The sequence below is a fragment of the Salvia splendens genome, chromosome 1, assembly GCF_004379255.2.
Source record: "Salvia splendens isolate huo1 chromosome 1, SspV2, whole genome shotgun sequence".
Classification (NCBI taxonomy): domain Eukaryota; kingdom Viridiplantae; phylum Streptophyta; class Magnoliopsida; order Lamiales; family Lamiaceae; genus Salvia; species Salvia splendens.
The window spans coordinates 30,920,505-30,948,130 of NC_056032.1; the positions used below are offsets into that span (position 1 = coordinate 30,920,505).

Consider the following 27,626-nt stretch of genomic DNA (forward strand, 5'->3'; position numbering starts at 1 on the left):
GTTTTACTGGCCCACGTTGAATAAGGATGCTTTTGAATTCTGTCATAACTGTGTGAGGTGTCAACAGACCGGGGGAATCTCCAGGAGGGACGAAATGCCACAAGTTCCAATAATTGTATGTGTGATCTTCGATGTCTGGGGGATGGACTTCATGGGTCCATTTCCGTCTTCATACGGAAACACCTACATACTTGTGGCAGTAGATTATGTTTCGAAGTGGATAGAGGCAAAAGCAACCGCATCGTGTGAAGCTAAAGAGGTAGCGAAGTTCCTTGGAGCTAACATTTTCAACAGGTACGGAGTACCCAGAGCTATAATATCTGACAATGGGACGCATTTCCGCAACCGGACTATTGAAGCTCTAATGAGAAAGTACGGAGTTCACCATCGCCTCTCCACACCATATCATCCTCAGTCCAACGGCCAAGCGGAAATATCAAATAGAGAAATCAAAGCGATCCTGGAAAAAATGGTGAATCCGTCGAGGAAAGACTGGAGCAAGAGAATTGATGATGCATTATGGGCATATAGAACGGCATATAAAACGCCCATTGGAATGTCTCCTTACAGGTTAGTATTTGGCAAGTTGTGTCACCTACCGGTGGAAATTGAGCACAGGGCGTACTGGGCGGTCAAGGAGATTAATATGAGTCCTCGAGCTTGTGAGGGAGAGAGGAAACTGCAACTCCAAGAGTTGGAAGAATTGCGACTTTAATCTTACGAGTCAGCAATGTGGTACAAGGAAAAGACCAAATTGTGGCATGATAAAAATCTCCGGACCAAGGAACTGCAAGTTAGGCAGAAGGTTCTCCTGTTCCAGTCCCGGCTCAAGTTAATGCCCGGCAAGTTAAAGTCCAAATGGATTTGGCCATACACTGTTGTGAGTCTGCGTGCAAATGGAGCAGTAGAAATCCAGGGAAGTTCTTCAAACTCTACTCCTTTCCTTGTCAATGGTCATCGTCTGAAGGTGTTTAGGGATGCCTCGGAGATGTGTGTAGTGGACGAAGTGCCGCTACACGCGCTTCTTGATATCCGCAAACGGGTCTAGGAAGGAAGTGTTCTTAAAGATTTCCTGGGTCGAGTGACTGAAAAGTTTTTATACCCTGACCCGGTGAATCTTGAGAACACTCGTAAGAAATTTTGTAAATATTTAATCGCTTTTCGTAAATTTAGAAAAACCCAAACAAAACAAAAAAAATAATCTTCCAAAAATATTTTCGAAATACCAGACTCTTTAGGAATGTTTTTGATACTGTCACACCCTAAAACCGAGGAGTCTGGCGTTTCAAGTTTTTGTTTAATGTTTTTTCCTAAGTACGGTTTTGCAGAAGGAATTTGCTAGGGCGAGGAGTTGAGAAGGAAAGTTTTGGGAGGGAGTTGGCACCGGTTCGAATTTCAAAGGACACCTTTATGGGAAGGCGTACAGTCGCTAGCGTCATGCATGCAACCGCCTGCAAACCGTCCTCTCCCATACCTATCGGTTAATAATCGTGTTCTTTTTTCATTTTCCCTTATTTACTCTCTCTCTACATCCAGAATTCCCCAAACTTCTCTCTAGGTTTTCTTTCTCTAACCCTAATCGAAGAAATTTCTGTCCTAGTTTTTGTCAAGATTTTCTACAGAATTCTTCATGGATAACAAGCCGAGTATCAGAAACACTTCAGGATCCGCCGATTCAAGTGCGGCGGCGTTTATGGCGGATATACTACAAAAATTTGGGGGACCAGAAAAGGCGATGGAGGCATTTGCCATGTTCGCGGCGGTAATGGGGAAATCTGCACCAGCCGTTTCTACATCTGCCGTATCACAACCGGGAATTTCAGGGGTTTCAACACCCAAACCGGTGGCTGCCGCAGAACCCACCACCGCTGTACCAGAAGAAGCCGTTACTGTTCAAGAACCAACCACCGCAGAATCTCGCGAAGAAGAAGCAGATCTGACCGCGGGATTGGAGTTGTTGGCCGTAAGTGAGCCTAGGTTAGGTTCTGTCACTAAGGAGGTAAATCCTGTGTTTGCCGCCGTGGATTTTGTTGAGAGAGACACCCTGCCTGAATCTGTGGGGGTGGGTCTTTCTACTGTTACTGATAGCCATACACAGGGGGAAACCCTTGTTGTGAAGGAGTTTACAGAGGGGGAAACCCCTGTTTTGGAGGAGTTGGTCGAGGGGGAAACCCCTGTTGTTGGTTGCGATGTTCCAACGGGCAGCGCAGCCCTAACTTCTGAAAGACAATCGGCGGGGGAAACCCCAGAAGTGGTTGAGGGCACCGAAGCCTAATTTGTTACGGGAAGTCCGGGTGGGGTAGAGACCCCTATTTACATCGAGGGGGCAACCCCATTGATTGGGAAGGAAGACGACCTCGCGTCTGGCGAGGCACAGGAACCCGTCGACGACGGGATGACTCTAATGGTGGATCTGACTGATGTCCCCGATGGGACCGATTCACCGGTAAACGCAAGGGAAGCAAGGAGGCAGGCTCATCGGAGTCTGCTTGATGAGATAGACGAAACCGTCCAGCAGACGGAGGAGGACATGCTGGGTCGAGGGGCCGCAGCACCTGAGCAGGCAGATTCTCCCAGACCTGACGAGGAGAAGCGCAGACGCGCGGTCGAGAGGAAGAGGAAGGGGAAGCAGATCGCTCCTTCCTCGACCAAGAAAGCAAGAGGGAAGTCCGCCGACCATTCTCCTTCTCCACCTGCTAAAATATCATCAGATGCCGAGTCGGAAAGCCCTAATGAGTCCAGTGACTCCGAGGAAGAATAAGGAGTGGAGCTCAATTTTGAGCCGAAAGAAATCTGGATAACTAAGGAACTGCTGAATGCGATGGGGAAGTTTGATGACCCAAAACGTACAGCGATATATGCGGAGAAGAGTACCGTGGGGAAACATGCCAAATCGGGAAAGATGTACGATTCAGCAGAGCTTAAGGGGATCTCAAGCAATGACGAGTTTCGGGGGTATATAGAGGCAATCGGCTTTGACTGGTTGCTAAAGCATAGCACCCTTGAGGTTCCGATAGTCGTGGCACGGGAATTTTTCTCGACTTTCCGGTTTAAATCCACCACCGACTTGGATGCCGATTCCATTAACTTCAGGCTCTTCAATGAAGAGCATGTGATGAGTATCAGGGAGTGGACCAGGTTTCAAAGCGCAGAGCGCATGGGAGTTCTTGACTCATCCGGGGTGGGTCAATTTAAAACTAGTTGTTCGAAGGCTCACCACATCGAAGACAGGGTTCTGAGGTTCGCCCAAACCTTCATTAGCTACAACCTGATGGGCACAGCCAACACCGCCTTGACAACCGCCGACTTATACTTTACCTGGTGCATGGCCACGGGTGTACGTGTTCATTTGGGCTACTGGTTAGCTCAAGCCTCCCACCAAGTAACTGCCAATCCCTCCCGGCATCTATATACATGCCACCTTCTAGGAGCTTATCTGCAGCGCAATGTGATTATGAAGATCCACAAGGCTTGCCGGGAGGTGAAGATGTGTCTACCCCCGAGGTTTTCAATATGGAGTACTTCTTCAATAAGGGGCTGCTAATCATGCACAAGAGGGATGTCTGTTTTTACGAAGTTGTTAAATCGGAAGCCCAGATCAAACAGGAACAAGAGGTGGCGGGTGTGAAGGACGTTGCTGATGCAGGTGATGCCAGGAAGCCAGTTGTGGAGGTGGATGCAATGAGAAAGGAAGTCAGTTGGATGAGATCCGAGATTCAAAAAGTGATGGAAGGGATTGTGGCCCTGCAGGGTAAAGGAAAAGACAGTGGTGAAGCTGAGAGAGTAAGGAAGGAAGTTGCCGGAGTACGAACGGGAATGGTAGAAATGCGATCGGAGGTTCAGACGGTTAGGGAGGAAATGGTGGCCCTCAAGGGGCGCGTTTCTGATCTGGTGGCAATGTCGTCCCGATGCACTGAGAAGATGATGGAGGGTGTCGCGTTAATAATTGCAATGATGAAGTGGTTGCGCGAGAAATTCCCGGACGCACCAATATTACTTCCTAGACCTAGTGGCGGACCCAGGGCGCCAAGTCCAGTAGATCTATCTATCCGGAAGCAGCCACAAGTCACCAAGCCTCTAATCACTTCGTCCTCTACTAGACCCATGACCTTGAAGAAGACCGTACCCGGACAGACTGACGAGAGGAAAGAGAAGCCGGAATCACCGGCAAGAAAGAAAGCTAAAGTGACCCAACAGGCTGTGCCGCCCAAGTCTGGCTCCTGAGGGGGCCAGACCCCGAATTAATTTCCCCATACCCAAGTAACTTTTACTTTTCGTCTTTTATTGCTTTCTGTTTCTGCTTTTTGTTTGTTTTAATGTTCTGTGCCAGCATGCTTGCTCTGTACATATGTGTTGCTACTTTCCACACTTAGCCCAATTTCTGGTCTAAGTGTGAGAAGGGGTTGAGCTGTTTTGCATGTTTGGTTTTGGTTGTTGTGCTTTCTCCCACTTAGCCCGGTGTACGGTCTAAGTGTGAGAAGTTTGTTTGTTTTGGCACGTTGTTTATTTGTTTGGTTTTCTGTTTTACATGTTTGTACTTCCCTATTTACCCCCCTTCACTAGATGGCTTGGGGACAAGCTTGAGTGAAGTGGGAGGGGGAGGGAATAGGTGCAGTCTGTGACTGTAAGTCTTATAGTTTTTTTTTTGGTCTTGTCTGTGTGTTACGTGTTGCATGAGATAGTGGATACAATAAGGCAGAAATATTCCCTTAGTGAGAGCGATTGAAGATAGGATACACGTCAACTTTGATGCCCTCTTCCTTAATAAACGAAAAATGGTTTGGATGAAGTGAGGACGATAGAGGATACCTTAGATAACCTAGCTGTGCAGCCTTACTATAAAGTGAGTTATAAGCCTAAACACTTTGAGCTAACTTGTAAAAAATGGGCAGCCACTTGATGCTTAGGGAGTAGAGTATAAAGGAGAAAAAAATGGGTTATGAAGGAATAAGCTGGACAAAGTCCAGAGCTGGTGGTATAAGCTGGACGCAGTCCAGGAAAAGGTGGTATAAGCTGGACTGCGTCCAGGGGAAAAAAAAGGAGGTATAAGCTGGACGAAGTCCAGGGGGAAAATAAAAGAAGAGAAAAAGGAGCTTAATTATCTAAGGGCAGGAAGTAAAAATTACCTGACCTAGGAAATATTTGCCTTACCCAGAAAAGAGGGGAGATAATAAAAAGGGGAAACTCTCATAACCCAACGCATCAGTGGTGTAACTTTAACCTTGGAGCGTTTTTGGTCCTAACATCCCTGGTGAGGAATGAGTGATCGAGCGAACCTAACCGCTAGGAAATCCATAGGTTTCTTGACAAACTGACGAACCGTTTGGGTTGACGAAGGAAGAAGGAGGATTTGGAGACTGTAGACGGTCGGAGAAGACTTAAGCTTGTGGGGACAGTTGCCTAAAAGTTGAAGCTAGTGCATGTTTATGTGTTGTGTTTTGTGTTCTTTGTGTGTTATTTTCTTTTCTTTTCTGAGTCTGTTAGTTTTCTAGGTCTAGGTTTTTGTTTTTGTTAAATCTTGTTTGTAGGATCGTTCTTGGGAACCGTGCATTGAAATTCGCCTTATTTCATTTTCTTGTCTTTCATACTTGAGGACAAGCATGGTTTAAGTGTGAGCAGTTTGATAAGGCTAATTTCATGCATAGGTCTAGGGCTTTAATTCGTGAAATTTCTGGGTCTAACACGCGTTATAAGCCAGGTGTGTGAAGATTTTCGCCAGGTCCAGCAAAGAAGGGAGACAGTTGCGTGGACCTAGGAAGAAGGCGAAAGAGTGGACATTATGCGGAAAATTGCTCGACGGAGGAAGCCTCGGAGTTGAAGGGTAGAATAGAGATTTCTACGAAGACTCTAGAAGGTTATGTCCGCGTCTATAAAAGAGAGAAGCATGCACGCTGGAGGGATCTTCTCGGTTGGAGACCTCGCCAACAGCTTGTAGTTTAGTTCACTTTTCTTCACACACTTAGGTTCTTTCGTGGGAAATTCAGGGCATACTTGGGGTTCACTTCTAGCTTACACACTTTTCGATCTGGTGGTAACACCGTCCTACTTGAGGGTGAAGAAACAATTTATTTTCGGTTTAAGTTGGACGAAGTCCAGGAAAAGGTGCTATAAGCTGGACGAAGTCCAGGAAAAGGTGGTATAAGCTGGACGAAGTCCAGGGGAAAAAAAAGGAGGTATAAGCTGGACGAAGTCCAGGGGGAAAATAAAAGAAGAGAAAAAAGAGCTTAATTATCTAAGGGCAGGAAGTAAAAATTACCTGACCTAGGAAATATTTGCCTTACCCAGAAAAGAGGGGAGATAATAAAAAGGGGAAACTCTCATAACCCAACGCATCAGTGGTGTAACTTTAACCTTGGAGCGTTTTTGGTCCTAACATCCCTGGTGAGGAATGAGTGATCGAGCGAACCTAACCGCTAGGAAATCCATAGGTTTCTTGACAAACTGACGAACCGTTTGGGTTGACGAAGGAAGAAGGAGGATTTGGAGACTGTAGACGGTCGGAGAAGACTTAAGCTTGTGGGGACAGTTGCCTAAAAGTTGAAGCTAGTGCATGTTTATGTGTTGTGTTTTGTGTTCTTTGTGTGTTATTTTCTTTTCTTTTCTGAGTCTGTTAGTTTTCTAGGTCTAGGTTTTTGTTTTTGTTAAATCTTGTTTGTAGGATCGTTCTTGGGAACCGTGCATTGAAATTCGCCTTATTTCATTTTCTTGTCTTTCATACTTGAGGACAAGCATGGTTTAAGTGTGAGCAGTTTGATAAGGCTAATTTCATGCATAGGTCTAGGGCTTTAATTCGTGAAATTTCTGGGTCTAACACGCGTTTTAAGCCAGGTGTGTGAAGATTTTCGCCAGGTCCAGCAAAGAAGGGAGACAGTTGCGTGGACCTAGGAAGAAGGCGAAAGAGTGGACATTATGCGGAAAATTGCTCGACGGAGGAAGCCTCGGAGTTGAAGGGTAGAATAGAGATTTCTACGAAGACTCTAGAAGGTTATGTCCGAGTCTATAAAAGAGAGAAGCATGCACGCTGGAGGGATCTTCTCGGTTGGAGACCTCGCCAACAGCTTGTAGCTTAGTTCACTTTTCTTCACACACTTGGGTTCTTTTGTGGGAAATTCAGGGCATACTTGGGGTTCACTTCTAGCTTACACACTTTTCGATCTGGTGGTAACACCGTCCTACTTGAGGGTGAAGAAACAATTTATTTTCAGTTTACGTTTCTGCTGAATTCACCGAGCTTCGCTGTTCGAGGCTCGGACCTCTTTGTTTTCTGGATATTCTCTGTGTTTATGCAAGTTTCGTTTTAGTTTATGCCGACTGTGTTGATCTTTGTTTGTCGATTATGTTTACTTGAATTCTGAGTTGGGTTGTTGGAGTTGGTTGTTTTCTAGATTATCGCAGGTTTGTGGTTGGATCTGGGCGAATGGAGTTTGTTTGTGGATGAATCGGGTTCTTAACTTGTTGATGTCGTAGGGTTGTCTGTGATTGTTGGGATCTGGAGTTGATTTGAGTAGATCTGTGAGAATCGGAGCTATGGAGTTGATTGTGCTGGGTGTTGAGTTCGGATGTCTTGGATCCGGAGTGGATTAAGCATTCGACGTGAATCTGAGTCGTGTTGGTTTAATTTTATGCCTAGCTTACGTGTTTTCATTTCATTTCGTTCAGTTTATGTAGATCTGATGTACTTCCGATTCGTAGCGAGTTTCCGGCGTCCCGATTTCTATATTCTATTCGAATCTAGGAGTATGCTCTGTTTTCTTCATTTACGTTTCTAAGTTGGATAGGAAATTGCATGAGTTTGTTAGTTGCAGCTTTTACCGTACTTACCTTATTTGAATGTCCTGGTCCTCGCTTTTTAATTCTTCCTGCCTAGTCATATTTAGTTAATCATTTACACGGTCTAGCGAGTTATTGTTTCTTTCGGTGTTGATGTCTGATTTTACAAGTATTCTGTTTCTTAGGTCTAGCATTTAAATTCCGTGCCTAGGTCTAGTGGTAGTTGTTATAAACCTCAACCCTTTGCGTGGCAGCAGCCGCTTGTTTCCATAGTCTCTAAACACTACTCACGAATCCATCTTCGTGGGATCGACCCCACTTCCCTATACTAATTTAATAGTAATTTGGGTTGAGGGATTAATTTTTGAAGGAAAGTCGAGCGAGTCCAACAACAACAACACTCTGTGTTCCTTGGGTTCCTGGACCTAGTGATCCAGTGGATTTAAGAAGCGCCGTGTCTAGACCGAGCACTTGAATTAGTGTTCCCTGTAAGCACACGAAACACACACGATCCGACTCAGCTACCTACTTCAGTAGTCGACCCAGATCCGGAGATTGGTTCGCTCACTGCCCATCTAGACGGTGAGCCAGCCCAGGCTATAGTGATGAACCCGCATCAGAGAGCCATAGATATCAAAACAAATGTGTTAGGAATTTTACCAACATTCTCTGGACGGAGGAACGAGTGTCCGTATTAGTTCTTAAATGAGTTCAGCAAGTTGTGCAGTATTCAGAAAAGGCCCAACGACACAACAGAGGAGGATTACCGCCTACGTGCGATTCTGTTCGCCTTGAAAGGAGAGGCCAATACCTGGTTACTAAGGTTACCTTCGGATTCCATTCGTACATGGAGAGATTTCAAGTTGGAATTCCTGGATTACTTTTTCCCGTCGAACAAGACGAACGCCCTCAAAAAGGAAATCGTGGAGTGTAAGCAAGAGTATGACGAGTCTCTGAGTCAGTATTGGTCACGGTTTAAGGGATTGTTGGATGCCTGCCCGAATCATAGAATGATCGAGGCAGAGATTTATTATCTGTTCTATGAAGGGACAAACCCCGAGTCGAAGGATTTAATGAATTCCTCGAGTGGGGGAAATTTCACAAAGAAAAAGGGGAGTGAAGCCAGAGAGATCTTGGGAAAGTTGATTGAAGCAAAAAAGGCATACGACAGCCCGAGGAATGCTATGAGGAGAGGGTCACCAAATGCGCTGAGAGAGCAAGATGACAAAAGAGTTGAGGCGAGAATAGATAGGCTTGAGAAGGCACTCCTGAATGCAATCGAGAAGACTAATTCAACAGTCTCACAAGAGAAAGAAAAACCTCCAAGTCCAGGAGAAATTTCATGCCAGCAATACTATGGCCCTCAAGAGGGAGATTACCAAGCCCAAGTTAATGCGATGGGAAGTTGGAATCTAGATGGAAGTTGGAATCCGGGGAGACAGAGGGATGCTCCCTGGAGGAACCATCCCAATTTTAGATGGTCTGACAATGATCCGAACCCTCCACCCCCACAACAGAACATTCAGTTGACACATCAACCAGAAAGACAGACTAATTGATCTGGGAGAAATCAGGAGGGACAGAGCAACTGGAACAACCGGAACCAGGGAGACCACTCTAATTGGGGGAATAGGAATCAGACTCAGGGATACTCTTATGTGCCGCCACACCAGAGGAACCACACTGGAAACTATCAAAATTCCCAACCACCTTACTAAGGGAACCAAGGGCTAGGAAATCAGTACAACAACAATTCAGGGGGTCAGGGAAACTTTCCCCATAGTCAGGGAAGTGGACCACATCTGGGTTCAGGACCAAGTTCAGGCCAGTCGAGTTCTAAAACACTAAGGAATCTAGATGACATGGTACATGATTTAGTCAGTTCTCAACAGCAAATACAGAACAACTTGCAATCCAACAATGACGTAGTGCATAAGCTTCAGGACGCGCAGTTGGAGCAGAACGCAACAATGGATATGTTAGCAAAAAAAATGTCCCAGATCGCAACATCCTTGAGCGAGATGCGAGGAAACGAAGGGAAGGTTCCTGCCTCAGTAAGGCCGCCAGACAGAGCTAACATCAGTCAAATCACTTTAAGATCTGGGCGAGGTTATGAAGGTCCTGCGATGAGGAATGAGGAAAAAACACCTTCCGTGTAGGGCAATGAAAAGAAGGATCTAATTCCTGAGTCCAAGAATTCGGAAGCAGAGGGTTCGAGGAATAGAGATGACCTTCAGGCAGGTGATCTGGGGAAACCGCTACCTAGAGAAACTGAACCATTCTTCCTAGACCCCAGAGCTGGAAGCAGAGAAGGAATTAGCAGAGGGAAAAATGGACGGATTTCCAGCTGAAGGATCTGCAAGACCAGGGAGACAAGTTAAACCGTTCCCGCACCGAGGAGAGGCAAAGAAGAAAAAGGATGAGCATGTGGATTTTATGGACATCTTTGGAAAATTGGAGATCAACCTACCATTTTTGCAAGCTTTGAAATTGCCAGTGTTCAGCAAATTCATCAAAGAGTTCATAGCGGGCAAGACCAAACCCAGTGGGAAGATTCTAATTGGAGAAAATGTATCAGCAGTAATTCAGAAGCGAAGAATGCCATCGAAAGGCACTGACCCAGGTATGTTCACCTTACCCATTTCAATCGGTGATGTCAAAATTGAGCATGCCATGTGTGATCTAGGGGCATCGATAATTGTTTTACCGCTGTCCATATACAAAAGTTGGTAGGAGTAGGGATGGTGAGTACAAAAGTGGTGATTCAATTGGCGGATAGGTCGTGCATTTGTTTAGAGGGAGTTTTGGAAAATGTTATAGTCAAGGTGCATGATTTTCTGTATCCAGCCGATTTCCATGTTATCAAAATGAGCGACAATGAGTCTGCTGAGTCTAGCGGCGTACTTCTAGGGAGACCTTTTCTCCGAACCGCTAGGACCATAATTGACGTTTTTGATGGAACCATATGTTTGGACTATAATGGGGAAAAATATACGTTTAGGATAGATGAGGCAATGAAGAAACCTTTAGATGTTAAAAATTTGCATGCTATTGATGTTATTAACCCCCTGGTCCAGGAATATCTTGAGACGAAGTTAATGCATGAATGGATAATTCAGAGTCGAGCCATTCTATCGACAGAGAAGTAGCTGGATGGTGCGAGGCAATGCACACAAGGGAATTATCGGATGAAGAGCTAGCCGAAGCTATTTCAGAATTCTGCATGAATCCGGAGGCAGCAATATCAAGAGGATCAGCTCATGTGGCTAGTATGGAAAATACTCCAAGGTCTGGGAAGGGAATGAAAATTGCTGAAAAAAATGATCCCTTGCCCCAGGAAACAAGCACTCCCAAGAAGGAATTGAAAACGCTTCCACCGGGACTCAAGTATTCCTATCTGGAAGAAAACGAGGCATTTCCAGTTTATCATCAACAGCAACCTGACCAAGGAACATGAAAAGAAGTTACTGGAGGTAATCGAAAAGAACAAAAAGGCGATAGGATGGACTCTCTCAGGCCTAGTAGGAATCAGTCCGGATCTTTGCATGCATCATATTAGACTAGAGGAGGGAGCAAAGGCATGTAGAGATCCCCAACGCAAGCTGAATCCAAACATGAGAGAGGAGGTTCTGAAGGAGGTTTTGAAGCTGCTATCCTTAGGAATCATTTACTCTATTCCAGATAGCGAATGGGTCAGTCCGGTTCACATGGTACCTAAAAAGTCAGGGATACATGTAGTTAAGAATGATAAGAATGAATTGGTGCCGACTCGACTTGTCACTGGGTGGAGGATGTGCATCGATTATAGGAAACTGAATGAAGCAACCAAGAAAGATCATTTTCCTTTACCTTTCATTGATCAGATGCTTGATAGGTTGGCGGGAAAGAAATATTTTTGCTTCCTTGACGGATACAGCAGATACTTCTAAATTTTTGTAGATCCCGAAGACCAGGAGAAGACTACATTTACGTGTCCCTTTGGCACATATGCTTATAGAAGAATGCTGTTTGGGCTGTGCAATGCGCCAGGCACTTTTCAACGTTGTATGATGAGTATCTTCTTGGATCTACTGGAGGATTGCATCGAGATCTTTATGGATAATTTCTCGGTGTATGGGAATTCTTTTGACTCCTGTTTAGCAAGTTTGGAGATAGTGTTAAGGAGGTGCCAGGAAAAGCATTTGGTCCTGAATTTCGAAAAATGCCACTTTATGGTCCCTGAAGGAATTGTCCTAGGGCATGTAGTTTCAGAGAAGGGTATACAGGTAGACCCAGTAAAGGTCGGTGTGATTTCAAAACTGCCTTACCCTATGAATAAGAAAGAAGTTAGGGGATTCCTAGGGCATGCTGGGTTTTACAGAAGATTCATAAAGGATTTCACGAAGATTGCTCAGCCGCTCACCCATCTGTTGCATAATGATGTTGATTTCATTTTCGGCATGGAGTGTAAGGAGGCTTTTCAACTACTGAAAGATAAATTAGTATCTGCCCCTATTATCAGAGCACCTGACTGGAGTCTGCCGTTTGAAATAATGTGTGATGCAAGTGACTACGCAGTAGGGGCAGTGCAAGGTCAAAGAATCGATGGTAAAAGTTACATGATCTTCTATGCCTCGAAGACACTCAACCAGGCCCAGAAGAATTATGACACCACGGAGAAGGAATTGCTGGCGGTCGTGTATTCCTTTGAAAAGTTCCGACCATACTTACTGGGGTCGAGGGTGATAGTTTTTACCGATCACCCAGCTATTAAGTACTTACTGGCGAAGAAAGAATCCAAGCCAAGGTTAATCCGTTGGGTGCAACTCTTGCAAGAATTTGATTGGGAAGTAAGAGACAAGAAATGAACAGAGAATAAGGTAGCGGACCACCTGAGTCGGATTTTTCAGGGAGAAACAGACGAAGCTATACCTGATGCATTCCTTGAGGAACATCTGTACTACAGAGGAAAAATTCCTAGACCTATCAGCTGGGAAACGATAATGGCAATAACAGGTCCACAAGATACTGGAAGAAGGAAATGTCAATTGAACGATGAACCGTGGTTCGCGGACCTAGCAAACTACTTGGTCACTGGAGAAGTACCTAGTTCTCAGGAAATCACCCGGGCCCAGAAGATGAAGGTCAAAAGCGAGGCTAAGTATTACTACTGGGACGACCCTTACTTGTGGAGAATGGGAGCTGACCAGGTGATTCGGAGATGTATCCCTGATTAGGAACAGAGGGACGTGCTGAATCATTGCCATGCGTTGGCATGTGGAGGTTATTTTGGACCAAGGAAGACTGCGAGGAAAGTCTTAGACAATGGATTTTATTGGCCTACGCTACACAAGGACGCTTTTGAATTCTGTCAGAACTGTGAAAGGTGCCAGCAAACAGGAGGAATTTCTAAGCGAGATGAAATACCGCAGGTCCCAGTGATTGTCTGCGAGATTTTTGACATTTGGGGGATGGACTTCATGGGTCCATTTCCATCTTCATATGGGAATACTTATATCCTTGTGGCTGTAGATTATGTTTCGAAATGGATAGAACAAAGGCTACCATTTCATGTGAAGCCAAAGAAGTGGCCAAGTTCCTTAGAGCCAACATCTTCAACAGATACGGAGTGCCGCGTGCGATTATTTCTGACCAAGGGACACACTTCCGTAACCGGACAATAGAAGCTTTAATGAGGAAATACGGGGTCCACCACAGACTTTCTACCCCCTATCATCCTCAGTCTAATGGACAGGCGGAGATCTCAAATAGGGAAATCAAAGCAATACTGGAAAAGACGATGAATCCGTCAAGAAAAGACTGGGGTAAGAGGCTTGGAGATGCGTTATGGGCCTACAGAACAGCTTACAAAACGCCCATCGGAATGTCACCCTACAGGTTGGTTTTTGGCAAGATGTGCCACCTGCCCGTGGGAGTGGAACACAGAGCATATTGGGCGGTCAAGGAGATTAATATGAGACCCCAGGCTTCGGAGGAAGAGCGGAAGTTGCAACTTCAGGAGTTGAAAGAGTGAGACTGGAGTCATATGAGTCCGCAATGTGGTACAAAGAGAAGACAAGGCTCTGGCATGATAAAAATCTCCGGGTCAAGGAACTCCAAGTAGGGCAGAGAGTGCTCCTTTTCTAATCCAGGCTCAAGCTGATGCCTAGGAAGCTAAAGTCCAAATGGATTTGGCCATACACTATTGTTGGCCTTCGAGCAAACGGAGCTGTGGAAATTCAGGGCAGTGCCTCAAACTCTACTCCTTTCCTTGTGAATGGTCATTGGGTAAATATTTTTATGGATAATTCTGAGTTGTGCGTAGTGGAGGAAGTGCCACTACACGCACTCTCTGTTATCGCCTAATTGGTCTAGTAAGAAGTGCTCTCGAAGAACTCCTGGGTGAGGTAAATGGGAATGCATTTTTAATCTATACACTGAACCAAGGGATCTCGAGGGTACTAAATTGAAAGTGTAAATATTTGGTTGTTTTGATAAAAGAAAAAAATACCAAACAAAGAATATATATTTTTTTAATCTTCCAAAAATATTTTCGAAACACCAGGCTCCTTGACCTGGGAACCTGGCGTTTCATTTTTGTTGTTTTTATCTAAGTGTGGTGTTGCAGAGAAGAGCGTTTACATGGGGCAGTGTAATTGAGTTTAGGAGGGAAGTGGTACGGTTTCGAATTTCAAAATCACACTTTATGGGAAGGCGTACGGTTGCTGACCTCATGCCTGCAACCGTTGCTGCAACCGTCCCATCTAATACCTATTTTCCCACCTTATTCTTTATTTCTCAAACTAAACCCTCTCTCACTCTAAAAAATCCCCAAAATCTTCTCTCGCATTAACCCTAATCGGAAATTTTCTTCCAAGTTTTTGTGTGATTTTCAGAATCAGATCATGGAGAACAAACCAAGTGCAGGTAACCCCTCCGCATCTGCCAGCGCGACGACGTTCATGGCAGAATTAATGCAGAAGTTCGTCGGACTAGAAGAAGCGATGAAAGCCTTCGCTATGTTCACGACGATGATGGAAGGTGCCAAACCTGCCGCGTCGACAACCACCGCACCACCACCACCGCCGATTCTTGAGGATTCGACAGCCCCACCTTCGGACGTACAAGCCGCAGCCGAACCGTCTACCAACACGGCCGAAAAAGACGCCACGGTAGGCGACGAGAAGGGACATGAGGCGGATCTGGGTGCGGGGTTAGAGCAGAGGACGGGTATTGAGAGGGAAGCCCTAGTTGCTATTGAAGGTGTGTCGGAGGGAGAAACCCCTATTTTACATGTGAGTGTGTCGGAGGTGGAAACCCCTGTTCTTTCTGGAAGTGTTGTTGAGGGGGAGACCCGTGTGAAGATTGTGGGCGGTGAAGCCAAAGATGAGAAATGGTTAGAGGAGGGGGAATCCCCTATTTACATTGAGGCGGCAATTCCTGGATTGTCTGAGGAGGCGGTGGCCCCCGTTACTGAAGAATCACTGGAGCCCGATGATGGTGGGGTGAATCTGGTGGTAGATCTGACAGAAGTCCCGGAAGGGACAGGTTCGCCGGTAGATACACGGGAAGCTAGGCGGCAGGCTCGACGAAGCCTGTTGGAGGAGATTGATGATATAGCCCAACCTACTGAAAGAGAAGTACTGGATCCAGCGGCTATGGAAACAGGGAAGGCAGATTCTCCTGGATCTAGCGATAAGGAGGAGCGCCGCCAGGCGGCGGAGAGGAAAAGGAAAGGTAAACATGCAGCTACTTCCTTGGTCAAGAAATCGAAGAAGCCCGCTGAGGGCAAGTCTGTCGAAACCTCACTTTCTGCACCCGCGAAGGTACCGTACGCAGAGGAGCCACTTAACCCTGCCGGGTCCAGTGACTCTGAAGAGGTCGAGATAGAAGAGCCAGAGGAGTGTTAAATTTTGAACCTGCAGAAGTATGGATCACCAAGGGACTGCTAGACACAATGAAAAAGTTCGATGATCCCAAGCGGGCGGCGACTTACAAGGAACGGTGTAGCACGGGTAAGCTTGCAAAATCTGGAAAGCGATATGTGAGGGAAGAATTGTAAGAAATAGACTCCGATGAGGAGTTTCGTCAATACATCAGCGCGATCGGGTTTGACTGGCTCTTGAAGCATAGTGAGATGGAGGTGCCAGCTGCGTTGGCCCGGGAGTTCTTTTCCACGTTTCGCCTGAAGTCCACCACAGATCTAGACGCGGATTCCATCACTTTCCGCCTTTTTACTGAAGAGCATGAGATGAGTCTTAGAGAATGGTCCCTCTGGATAGGCCTGTTCACGCGTGCTGAGGATGACAATGGCATATGGAATGAGAGGATGGTAGGAGCCCCAAGGAACACACCCGGATTCACACCACAGTCAGCTTGGGAGTTCGTCACGCACCCGAAGGTTGGACAGTTTAAGACCAGTTACTCAAAGGCGTTCAATATCGACAACCGGATCTTGAGGTTTGCTCAGACGTTTATCAGTTACAACTTGATGGGGACCGCAAACTCAGCCTTGACCACAGCCGACTTATACTTCACATGGTGCATGGCCAAAGGAGTGAAAATGCATCTTGGGAGTTCGTCACGCACCCGACTTATACTTCCATCAGATGGCCGCAAACCCTTCCCGACATATGTACACCTGTTATCTCTTAGGTGCCTACCTCCAGCGAAACTCTATAATGAAGATTGCCAAATCTGCGCCGGAGATAGAAATGTGCGAGCCTCCAGAGCTTTTCAGTGTGGATTATTTCTTCAACAAAGGCTTGTTATACATGTCAGGGAATGATGTGTGCTTCTACGAGGTCGGCAGGTTGGAGCCCCAGGTGAAGCCCGAGCAGTGCAGAATTGAAGCAGTCGCCAGTGTTGGGTACGAGGAGATGAAAAGGGACGTGGGAGTAATGCACAAGGAACTGAGTGCAGTTCGACAGGAAATGAGTGTAATGCATACGGAGCTTAGTGCTATTTGGAAGGAAATGACTGAGATGCGGAAAGAGTTTGGCGGAGTCAGGGAGGAGATGCAGGCCTTCAAGGGGCACGTCAATGTCAAGGTGGGAAAGTCATCTACACAGAACGACCGTGTGGCGGAAACAGTCAGCTTAATGATGATGATGACAAAGTGGCTGAGGGAGAAATTTCCCGAGCCTCAAATGACATTGCCTGCTGGATCCAGCAGTGTGCCCACGCAGCCAGGGCAAGGAAATTCTGCCCTCCAGCTGCCCCCACTAGCGTCCAAGCCCTTGACAGCCCCATCCGCATCAAAGCCCGTGTCAGTAAGAAAACCAGTGTCTACGAGAAGTGCGAAAGAGGAGGATAAGCCGGAGTCACCGGCGAGGAAGAAAGCAAAAGTCACCCGATCCTACGTTCCACCGCAGCTTGGCTCCCGCGGGAGCCAAGGTCCGAATTGAGTTCCCCCTTTGACCAAGTAACTGTACTTTCAGTTTTTCTTATGTTTTGTGTTAGTTCTTTTTTCCAGGCATGCCTTGTGATATATCTTGTAGTCTGCATTTTTTTATGTCTTCTCCCACTTAGCCCGTTGCACGGACTAAGTGTGAGAAGTTTGTGTTGTTCTTAGCATGTTTTGGTTTTTGTCTGTTGTCATTTCTCCCACTTAGCCCGTTGCTCGGTCTAAGTGTGAGAAGTTTGTTTTTGTTAAGTGCTTCTGTGTTTTGTTTGGATCTGTTATTACTTCCATGTTTCCCCCCTTCACCAGGATAGCTTGGGGACAAGCTTGAGTGAAGTGGGAGGGGGAGGGAGTAGTACAGTTTTTGCCTAAGTTTGATAGTTTTTTAGGTTTAAGTGTTTCTGTGTGTCGCATGAGCTAGTGAATATAATACGGCAAGATCCCCTTAGTAAGAGCAATTGATGATAGGATGCATGTCAACTTTGAGGCCTTTTTTCTTAATAAGCTGAAGTCGGTTTGAATGAAGTAAGGACGATAGAGGATGCCCTAGATAACCTAGTTGTGAAACCCCTCTATAAAAGTGAGTTATAAGCCTATACACTTTGAGCTAACTTGTATAAAAAGGGGATCGCCACTTGATGCATAGGAAGTAGAGTCAGAAGGAGAAAATAAAAAAAATAAGAAGAGGAGGAAATAAAAATATAGGTTCTGGAGGTATAAGCTGGACGAAGTCCAGGGAAAATGAGGTATAAGCTGGACGAAGTCTAGGGAAAAATTAAAAAAAATATATCCTAAGGGCAAGGAGCAATAGTACCCTGACCCAGGAAATAAAAAGAGACGATAGGAAGGAGAAACTCTCATAACCCAATGCATCAGTGGTATAACTTGGACTTAAGAGTGATTCGATCCTAACATCCCTGGTGAGGAACGAGTGATCGAGTGAATCCAACAATTGGGGAGTCAAAGGGCTATCTTGACGAACTGACAGACCGATTAGGTAGAAGATGAAAGGGGAGGATTTGGAGACTGTAGACGAATCAGATAGACCTTATGCTTGTGGGGACGGTTGCCTAAAAGTTGAAGCCAGTTCATGCCTTTGTGTTTTTTCTTCGTGTTTTTCTTTAAGTGTTTGTTTTCACTTTGTTAGTCTGTTAGTGTGACCAGGTCTAGGAGTTTGTGTTTTTGCTTTTGTAGAGTCTGTCTGAGGACAATCATGCATTGAAATTCGCCTTATTTCTTTTTCTTGTCTTTATACTTGAGTACAAGTATGGTTAAAGTGTGAGCAGTTTGATAAGGCTAATTTCATGCATTGGTTAAAAGGTAAAATTCATTTGTTTGCGGGGTCTAACGCATATTTTAAGCCAGGTGTGTAGAAGGTTTTCGCCAGATCCAGGAAAGAAGAAGACAATTACATGGTCCAAGGAACTGGCGAATAAGTGAGCAATTTTGAGGAAAAAACGACTAGACGGAGGAGATAACGAAGCTGAAGGGTAGAATGGAGATCTCTACGAAGGCTTCTAGAAGATCAACTCCGCACCTATATAAGGAGGAGAGCATGCAAAAAAGAAAGGAGATCGGAGAGTGGAGGACTTGTGACCAGACTGTGGCTCGTAGCTTACTCACTTTTACACACTTGGGGGAATTTTTCGGGAGATCGTAGGGTAGTTTTCGGGTTATTTTGTGCTACTTCGTAGTTGGGCAACACCGTCCTCACAGAGGGCGAAGAAACAATTTAATCGCTTTCATTTTAATTTCTGTCGTGAATTTCACCGAGCTTCGCTGTTCGAAGCTCGGCTTTGTTTTCCGTTGAATTTTTGTTGGTTATTGAAGTTTCTGTTTCCGTATTTGAGTTACTATTAATTTCGAGCATGGATGCAATTGGTTTTAAGTTTGTCGAGTTACTTTGATTTTTGTGCTGTTCTACTGAGTTTGCACAGAATTGTTAAAGGCTTGTGTTGATCGGGATAGATCGGTTGAATAAGAAGTTATGGAGTTGAATTTGTTGATTGATGGGTTTGGAATGCTTGTATCCGGAGTGGATTAAGCATCTGACGTTTGGATCTGAAACAGGGTGATCGGAGTTGATGCCGGATTTTCGTGTTTTCATTTCATTCCGTCTAGCGTATGTAGATCTGTTTTATTTCCGGCTAATTGCAAGTTTCCGACGTCCACACTTTTACATTCTGTTTGAATATGGGTTTGTGCTCTGTTTTCTTCATGTTCGCATTTGATACAGGTAATGAGATGTGCGACAGTGTTGGTTAATCTTTTAGTTGTTATTTGCAGCTTTAATACCGTACTTTCTGTTTGCGGAAAATAGTCTCCACCATTTTCCTGCTTTCTGTCTAGTCAAATTAGGAAGTTGATTGCTCAGTCTAAGAAGTTAGTTTAATATCTCGCAGTTATGAGAAAGTTTAATGTCGGCATGATGTTTTCAGTTTCCTAGGTCCGGTGTTTACTTCGTTCCTAAGTCTAGTAGTAGTTACACCTCAACCCAAATTTGAGTGGCAGCAACCGCTTTCTAATCAGAATCTTCTAAATGCTTTCTTACGCATCCATCTTCGTGGGATCGACCCCTTGCTTCTCTATACTAGTCTATAGTATAACGGGTTGAGGGATCTTTGAAACGCGAGAGTTGTGTGTCCAATGACCGAGTCTTCTATATTCCCTTGAGTTCCTAGACCGAGTGATCTAGTGGATTCATTGGACTTAGTAGCTCGACCTAGAACAGTAGAACGCAGCACACTCTTAAGCTACCTTCACCTGCAAACGGATATTGTTCCACCATCTGAATAAGTGGCATCCGTAGCTCGAAGTTATTTGTATCAATCCGAGGTCCCTTAGGAATTGTAAGTACGACGCCAAAAACTTGATGCAATATTTTTTAGCACTATAACTACTTGCAAGTATACAAGACAAAGATAATATAGCAAAAGGTCTGTACCGGATATCGAACACAGGGAAAACAAACACAAATTGTCTAGCTTCTACTTAGCTTCTTTTACTATTTGGAGAAAAAAAAGATTTTGGATTTTTGAAAATAAAAACTTTTATAAACAAATGTAAACAATGAGGTAGATTAAACACAAAGAAAAAGAATATGAGATAAGGGAATTCCAGGGATGTGCTTTCACAGTTATGGTTATACAAATTCCAACTACGACACCATAGCACAGTTCATACTTCACTAGAACGAGTCACATAAGTATTGCCCATGCGGCACAAAGTAGATTACAGACACTAGGGGCATCAATCCTACATTTATAACTCCTAAAAGCTCCTAAGACTCTCAAGGTGTCCTCACTCTCAATTAACAGTGTCGTTTTAAGGGAAGCTAATTGTAGTGTCAACTAACCTTTTCTAACTGGCCAACCTCCTCTCACGATTATGTAGCAAGTCAATAGATCATCCCAGAACGTGTCACTCAAACATGAAGCAATTATCCAACACTTAGAATAGAAACAAAGTAATGAACAAAACGAATATTAAATAAATAGAAACTATATAATCAAAGTCGTTACTAACACATCCCTAGAATTCTATGAATTTAGTTACACATAATGGAATAATCTAAAGACATAGTTTTTAGGGGAAATAATAAAAACATAAGAACTTAAGTAATAAAACCCAAAGGTTGAATCCTTGTAGCCGTGATATTCTCTTGATCCTTCTTCAAACCCTTGAACTTTGATGAACAATGTAGAACTCTCAATTATTACTCTATGGAATTATGCAGCAAAAAGAAGATCCTTAATGATGAAGCTTGAGGGGGTATTTATAGCCTAATTTTCGTGTACCATAATTATGGCAAATATTCAGCACAATATGGTAAATCTTGGGAAGAAAGTAGGTCAAATCTCTGCCCCACGTTTTCCCAGCGGGCCACTGCACCTTGTCCAATGGTCGCTGGCAATCATCCCGTAGATACTGGAACTCCTGGAGCGGTCGCTACGCACAACCCAACGGTCGCTGGGCGTGTTCCTCTTTTTAGCACAACTTTCCCGAAGCGGACTGCTATCTGTTCACCATTCATTGGCGGCCAACGGTCGCTGGCTGTGTTGCAGCGGACCGCTGGACCTCTTGAAAGCTCCAGATTTTCAACTTCGACTTTTAGCTATCTTCTTAGGTTCTATTTTGCACATTTCTCACAAAACATGTCAAAATACCAAAATAGATAAAATATATAAATAATGGACATGTAATGCAACTTTGACATTCAAAATGAACCAAATAATAGCCTTAAAACAGTGACAAATCCGAGCGTATCAACTCCTACAAACTTAACTTTTTGTTTGTCCTCAAACAAAACATAAAAGAAACAAATATAGATGCACGGATCGCATAAGGACTAGATGTCGTAATTGCCTCACAACATGGAAAAGATAGATTAAGCATGAATTAACTCAATCAAATCAAGCAAGGCTTATTAATGCACTTTCATTACTATCTGGAACACCTTCATTCATGCACTCACATGTGGCAAACTTCCAAAGATGGGAAGTGTATTTATCTCTCACTCTCAAAGTGTATATGACAAAGTATATAGCACTGAAATCATGCATCATGCAAAGTTTACCATAGGTTTGCTCAACGTCTAATCCCGCATCAAAAGTTCGAAAGGTCTTTATTTTGATTGTAATGTAGGCCCTTTGGTAGGTGATGAATATTTGGCTAAAAAGTGACTAAAATAAAAATGTAAAATAGACTCCACTTTTCTTATAAACCCAAGACACTTTTAATATTTATTCTTCCTTCAACTCACTTTCCAATCCTTTGATCTTTCTTTTTCTTTTCTTCACAACCTTCATTTCTTTCCCTTTTTTTATAACATAGGCATCCCTACTGAAAGTAAGTAAAAACATACTGAATCATTTCAAAACCTAGTGGAAGTAAGTAAAAACATACTATAGTTTCAAGGTATTATGTACCGGAATGAAGTAATAAACCTAATACGACGAAGTTGTCATGACCGCCCTTACTAAGGATAGTAAAGATGGGGAACTCGTGACTAGGGGAGAAACTAAGAAGGGGGAAGAAATGGGGGAAACAATAAAAGACAACAATAAAGGACGATATTTAATATGAAACTCAATTAACTTCCAAAAGAATTATTTTAGTCTATCAAATAGTTAAGCAGCAGGTAAATGTCTCAATGTACTTAATGGCATAAAACTGTATAGAGTAATGCGGAAAACTTTTAGAAAATACTTTCAAACAAGGCAGCGGAAAAATAAGTATCAAAGGAGAGTCATAGGACGACGCCCATGTATGAAGACACGACGCATCCGGGAATTCCTAAGGCTCAACTCAACATCCGCCGTAACATCACTACTCAACCTGCACATTTTAAAAGAAAGGCAGGGCTGAGTACTTAATATACTAAGCGGGCTCGTGCCGAAAACATTGGATAAAAGTTATGTCATCCATACCATAGTGAACTCGAGTTTTACGTTTAGAAAAGAAATATCATCGAGTATCACAAAAATAGTTTCATAGTCTGGCTAGACAATCAATCTCCCCACTTTCTCAACAATCCAACAATCACATCATCTTTCCACAGTGCGACGAAAGTGTGGCCACACTATTCGCCCACGAGACCGGCCGACTAGCAAGGACGGCTCCCGATCCCACCGGTGTACACAGCTTGATAGGGTTTGCGGCCCTACTCAGACCCGGATTCGTTTCACACTTAGCCCTATTGCCTAACAGAGCAAGCTCAAACGAACTAGGCATCAGACATTAATCTCAACATCAAAACAATCATGGCATGACATAACACACTAAACCACCCTTATAACTCCGTAATCATACTTTTGAAAAAGTAAAAGAGTTTAGTAAAAGAAAGCCCACCTCGCTTGCTTATACAACACAATTCACAACTTTAATGCAACCCTTGCTCTTCGTACCCACGTACGCACAACAACCCTTGTCAACACCATAACACAATCAGTTTTTCTATCAATACATTTATCATGCATGCCCTATCGTTCCTTTCATTATTTTTCTTGTATTGCCCATCCCAAACGTTTACCAACATAAGCAAAATGAACACTCTAGCATACAACAACGTGCAACACATAGCCACATCATAGGATATTTTCCTTATTCACACATGTATCATGTAATTCACTCAAAACTTGTCAACAAAGCGTATTTCAACAAAACCAGAATCTGGCAGAACAACACAGTCTTTTTGTAAAAATCGTTAAAATTCCATCCGATCTCATATGAAGCTAAAATTTGGTCACCACACAGTAGACACATCAAGGTTTATCCAGTTAAAATTTCACACCAAAATCATATCTTTTGATCGGTCAAAACAAAAACGAAACTCATTGGATGAAACACAATTTCTGGCAGGACTGCGCAGTTGAAAAATTCGTTATAAATTCGTCTGTCATCAATTCAAGCTGAAATTTTGACACAACACAGAAGACATCTAAAACTTCATCCAGTTAAAAATTTTGGCAAAAAGAGATCATTTGATTGGTCAAATACCCGTCGGAACCTACTGTCCGGACACAACAGTTTTCATGCTCAACATTCACTAACCCTAGTTTGTCTATCATACATCCACACATACATATTCATGCTTCCAACACATATTCATGCTTCAAAAACGAAATTACAACCATGCTTTCATAATCACTCATAACATTCACCAATGATTCAACCACACACTGACACACACACGTACATACGCGCACACACACATATTATTCTTGTGCAACCATCCTTCCCAACCAATTAGTTCTTAGATTTATAATTCTCTACTCACTATATGCATGAGGGGTTCAAGAATCATGGATTCAATGATAAGAAGGGGAAAGGTGGATCAAAAACTATACCTTTCTCTTGAAAACAATCGGTAGGAATGACAATTGGTTGATTTCTTCGATGAATCTTTGAGTTTCCAACTCCAAAACGAAGCAAGAACAAAGAATTGGTGAATGATTTGTTGAGAGGGAGAAGAGAGGGAGGGAGGCGTGTGGGAGGAGAGGGAGAGAGGGGGCGTGTGAAAATGGGGGCTAGGGTTAGGGTTTTGAAATTTATAGTCTAGGTTTAATCCCACACTTAAATAAAATAATTAAAATTGTGGAAGAATAAAATAGAGGTCAACGATAAATCCCACAATTAAATAAAATAGGCGTGTAGTGTGGGGGAGGGGTTTTCGAAATTTTGCTATTTAATTAGCATAGAAATTGATTTGGTATTTACTTGGAGAGAAATATACTCACAAATTAGGTAAAAAGATATTGAGTATCTGATAAGGCTAATTTCATGCATTGGTCAGGGGATTAATTTCATGCATTTACGGGATCTAACACATCTTTTTAAGCCAGGTGTGTAGTAGAATCCGTCAGGCCAAGGAAGAAAGGAATACAATTGCCTTGCGAGGGAAAGTTGGCGATAAAGTGAACAATTTGAAGAAAAATGACCAGACGAAGGAGATCGCTAAAGCTGAAGGGCAGAATAGAGATTTCTGCGAAGGCTTCTAGAATGATCACCTCCGCATCCATATAAAGGAGAGAGCATGCAAGACTCGGGGACTTTTTTGGCACTTTTGTTTTGGTTCTCAGTTCACTCGAACACATTCCTACACACCTGGGTCTCGAAATTTGAGGGGTTGTGGGGTTCACTTTCAGTTTGGTTGTTGTGTAACACCGTCCTCACGAAGGGCGAAGATACAATTTACAGCTTTTATTTCGTTTGTTGCTGCGAATTTCACCGAGCTTCGCTGTTTGAAGCTCGGTTGTGTTGGCTGTCGTATTTTCATTGATCTTATCTACGCAATTTCCATTTTCCATTATGATGATGTTGCTTTCGAGTATGGATGATGTTCGTTTATGAGTTTATAGTTATTTACTTGAATGGATGCTTTTCGCACTTGATCAGTTAAATTGGAGTAGAATCATGAATGGATTGTCGTTGATCGGAGCAGATTTGTTGAATCAGAGTCTATGGAGTCAATTTTGGTTGTAATTGGGTTCGGATTGCTTGGATCCGGAGTGGATTAAGCGTCCGACGTGTGGATATGAAGCAGAGTTGTCTGATTGTGTATGAGTTTGATGTTTCATTTATGTTTTCTGCTCACTTCGTCTAGTAGAAGTAGATCTGTTGGTTTCCGATTAATCGTCAGTTTCCGACGTTCGAATTTGTATGTCCTGTTTGAATCTAGTTATTTACTCTGTTCTCTCCATGTCCGCGTTTAAATCAGGTAACGAGATGAAGCTTGTTGTTAGTTAAATTCATAGTTTGTTATTTGCAGCTTTTCTTCCGTACCTTGCTGTTTTAGGGAGATGGTCCCCACTGCTTGCGTTCTTTCTGTCTAGCTAATTTAGGTAGTTGTTTACTAGGTCAAGGAAATTTGTTTGAGAGATTGGAGTTAAGAATATGTTCCAAGCCTGCATGATGTTTACAGTTTCCTAGGTCTAGTGTTAGATTTAATTCCCGAGTCTAGTAATAGTTTACCTCAACCCAAATTTGCGTGGCAGCAGCCATTTACCTTTCTAGAGTCTTCTGAATGCCTTCCTATGCGTCCATCTTCGTGGAATCGATCTCTGCTTCCCCGTACTAATTCATAGTATAGCGGGTTGAGGGTTTTGAATGCGGAATTTGTGTATCCGACGACTGAGACTTCTGAGATCCTCAGAGTTCCTAGACTTCGTGATCTAGCGGATTCTCTGGTTTGAGAAGCAGACCTAGCACAAAAGCGCACACAGTTCCAATCACTTTCAAATGGCACATTTCCCGGGGATGGATGGCGTAGTTTGTGATTGTGTTTAGAAGATTTTTGGCGTACATAGTTTTGATTTTTCTTTTTCCTTTATTTTCAGTTTATGAGCAGAGGCTCACGGTTTGGACACTGGGGTAAGTCATCTGGGTGGAGGAACGATCAGTTTACTTGGCAGGTCAGGGACACAACATCTACAGTCACCACCAGATCAGGATTATCTACGAGAGATCCATTTCCGTTTGGTTCAGAAAGTGACGAGGATTGGAGCTCGTCAGGAAAGGAGGATCCCAAGTCGTCTTCAGAAACAGATACAGAGGAGGCAGAGATCAGAGGCATGGCACACGTAGCCGATTAAGATCTGGAGATCGATTCGCTCACTGCCCATTTAGATGGAGAGCCAGCCCAGGCTATAGTTATGAATCCGCGTCAGAGGGCCATCGATATTAAAACAAATGTGTTAGGCATTCTACCGACGTTCTCTGGACGTAGGAACGAGTATCCATACGAGTTCTTAAATGAGTTTAGCAAGCTGTGCAGTATTCAGAAAAGGCCCAACGACACAACATAGGAGGATTATCGCCTACATGCAATTCCATTTTCCCTCAAGGGGGAGGCTAACACATGGCTACTAAGGCTACCTCCGGATTCCATCCGTACATGGAGGGATTTCAAGTTGGAGTTTCTGGATTACTTTTTCCCTTCAAACAAGACCAACGCTCTCAAGAAGGAAATCATGGAGTGTAAGCAGGAGTATGATGAGTCTCTTAGTCAGTATTGGTCGCGGTTTAATGGATTGTTAGATGCCTACCCGAATCATAGAATGATCGAGGCCGAGAATTATTATCTGTTATATGAAGAAGCGAACCCTGAGTCAAAGGATCTGATGAATTCCTCGAGCTGGGGAAATTTTACGAAGAAAAAGGGAAGTGAAGCGAGAAAGATCTTGGGAAAGTTGATAGAGGCCAAAAAGGCGTACGACAACCCGATGAATATTATGAGGAGAGGTTAAGCAAATGCACTGAGGGAGCAAGATGACGAAAGAGTCGAGGCGAGAATAGATAGGCTTCAGAAAGCACTCTTGAATGCGATCGATAAGACTAATCCGCCAGCATCGCAAGAAAAAGAAAAGCCTCCAAGTCCAGGAAAAATTTCACCCCAGCAATATCATGGTCCTCAAGAGGGAGATTACCAGGCCCAAGTTAATGCGATGGGGAGTTGGAACCCAGATGGAAGTTGGAATCCCGAGAGACAGAGGGATGCACCATGGAGAAACCATCCCAATTTTAGATGGTCTGACAACGATCCGAACCAGCCACCCCCACAACAGAACACTCAGTTGACACATCAACCAGAAAGACAGACTAATTGGTCTGGAAGAAATCAGGAGAGACAGAACAACTGGAGCAACCGGAACCAGGGAGATCATTCGAATTGGGGAAACAGGAATCAAAACCACCAGGGGAACTCTTATGTACCGCCACACCAAAGGAACTACCCCGGAAATTATCAGAATTCCCAAACCACCTACTAGGGGAACCAAGAGCTAGGAAATCAGTACAACAACAGTTCAGGAGGTCAGGGAAACTTTCACGTGAACCAAGGAAGTGGACCTAACCAGAGCTCGGGATCAAACCCCAACCAACCTACTTCTAAACCACCAAGGAATATTGATGATATGGTGTATGATCTAGTCAGTTCGCAACAACATATGCAGAACAACTTGCAATCTAACAATGA

General features: G+C 43.9%; 1 pseudogene; it reads left to right on the forward strand.

Moving 5' to 3' along the window:
• The first annotated feature begins 205 nt into the window (after positions 1-205).
• LOC121805528 overlaps positions 206-27,626 on the forward strand; it is a 52,509-nt pseudogene continuing 25,088 nt past the window's right edge.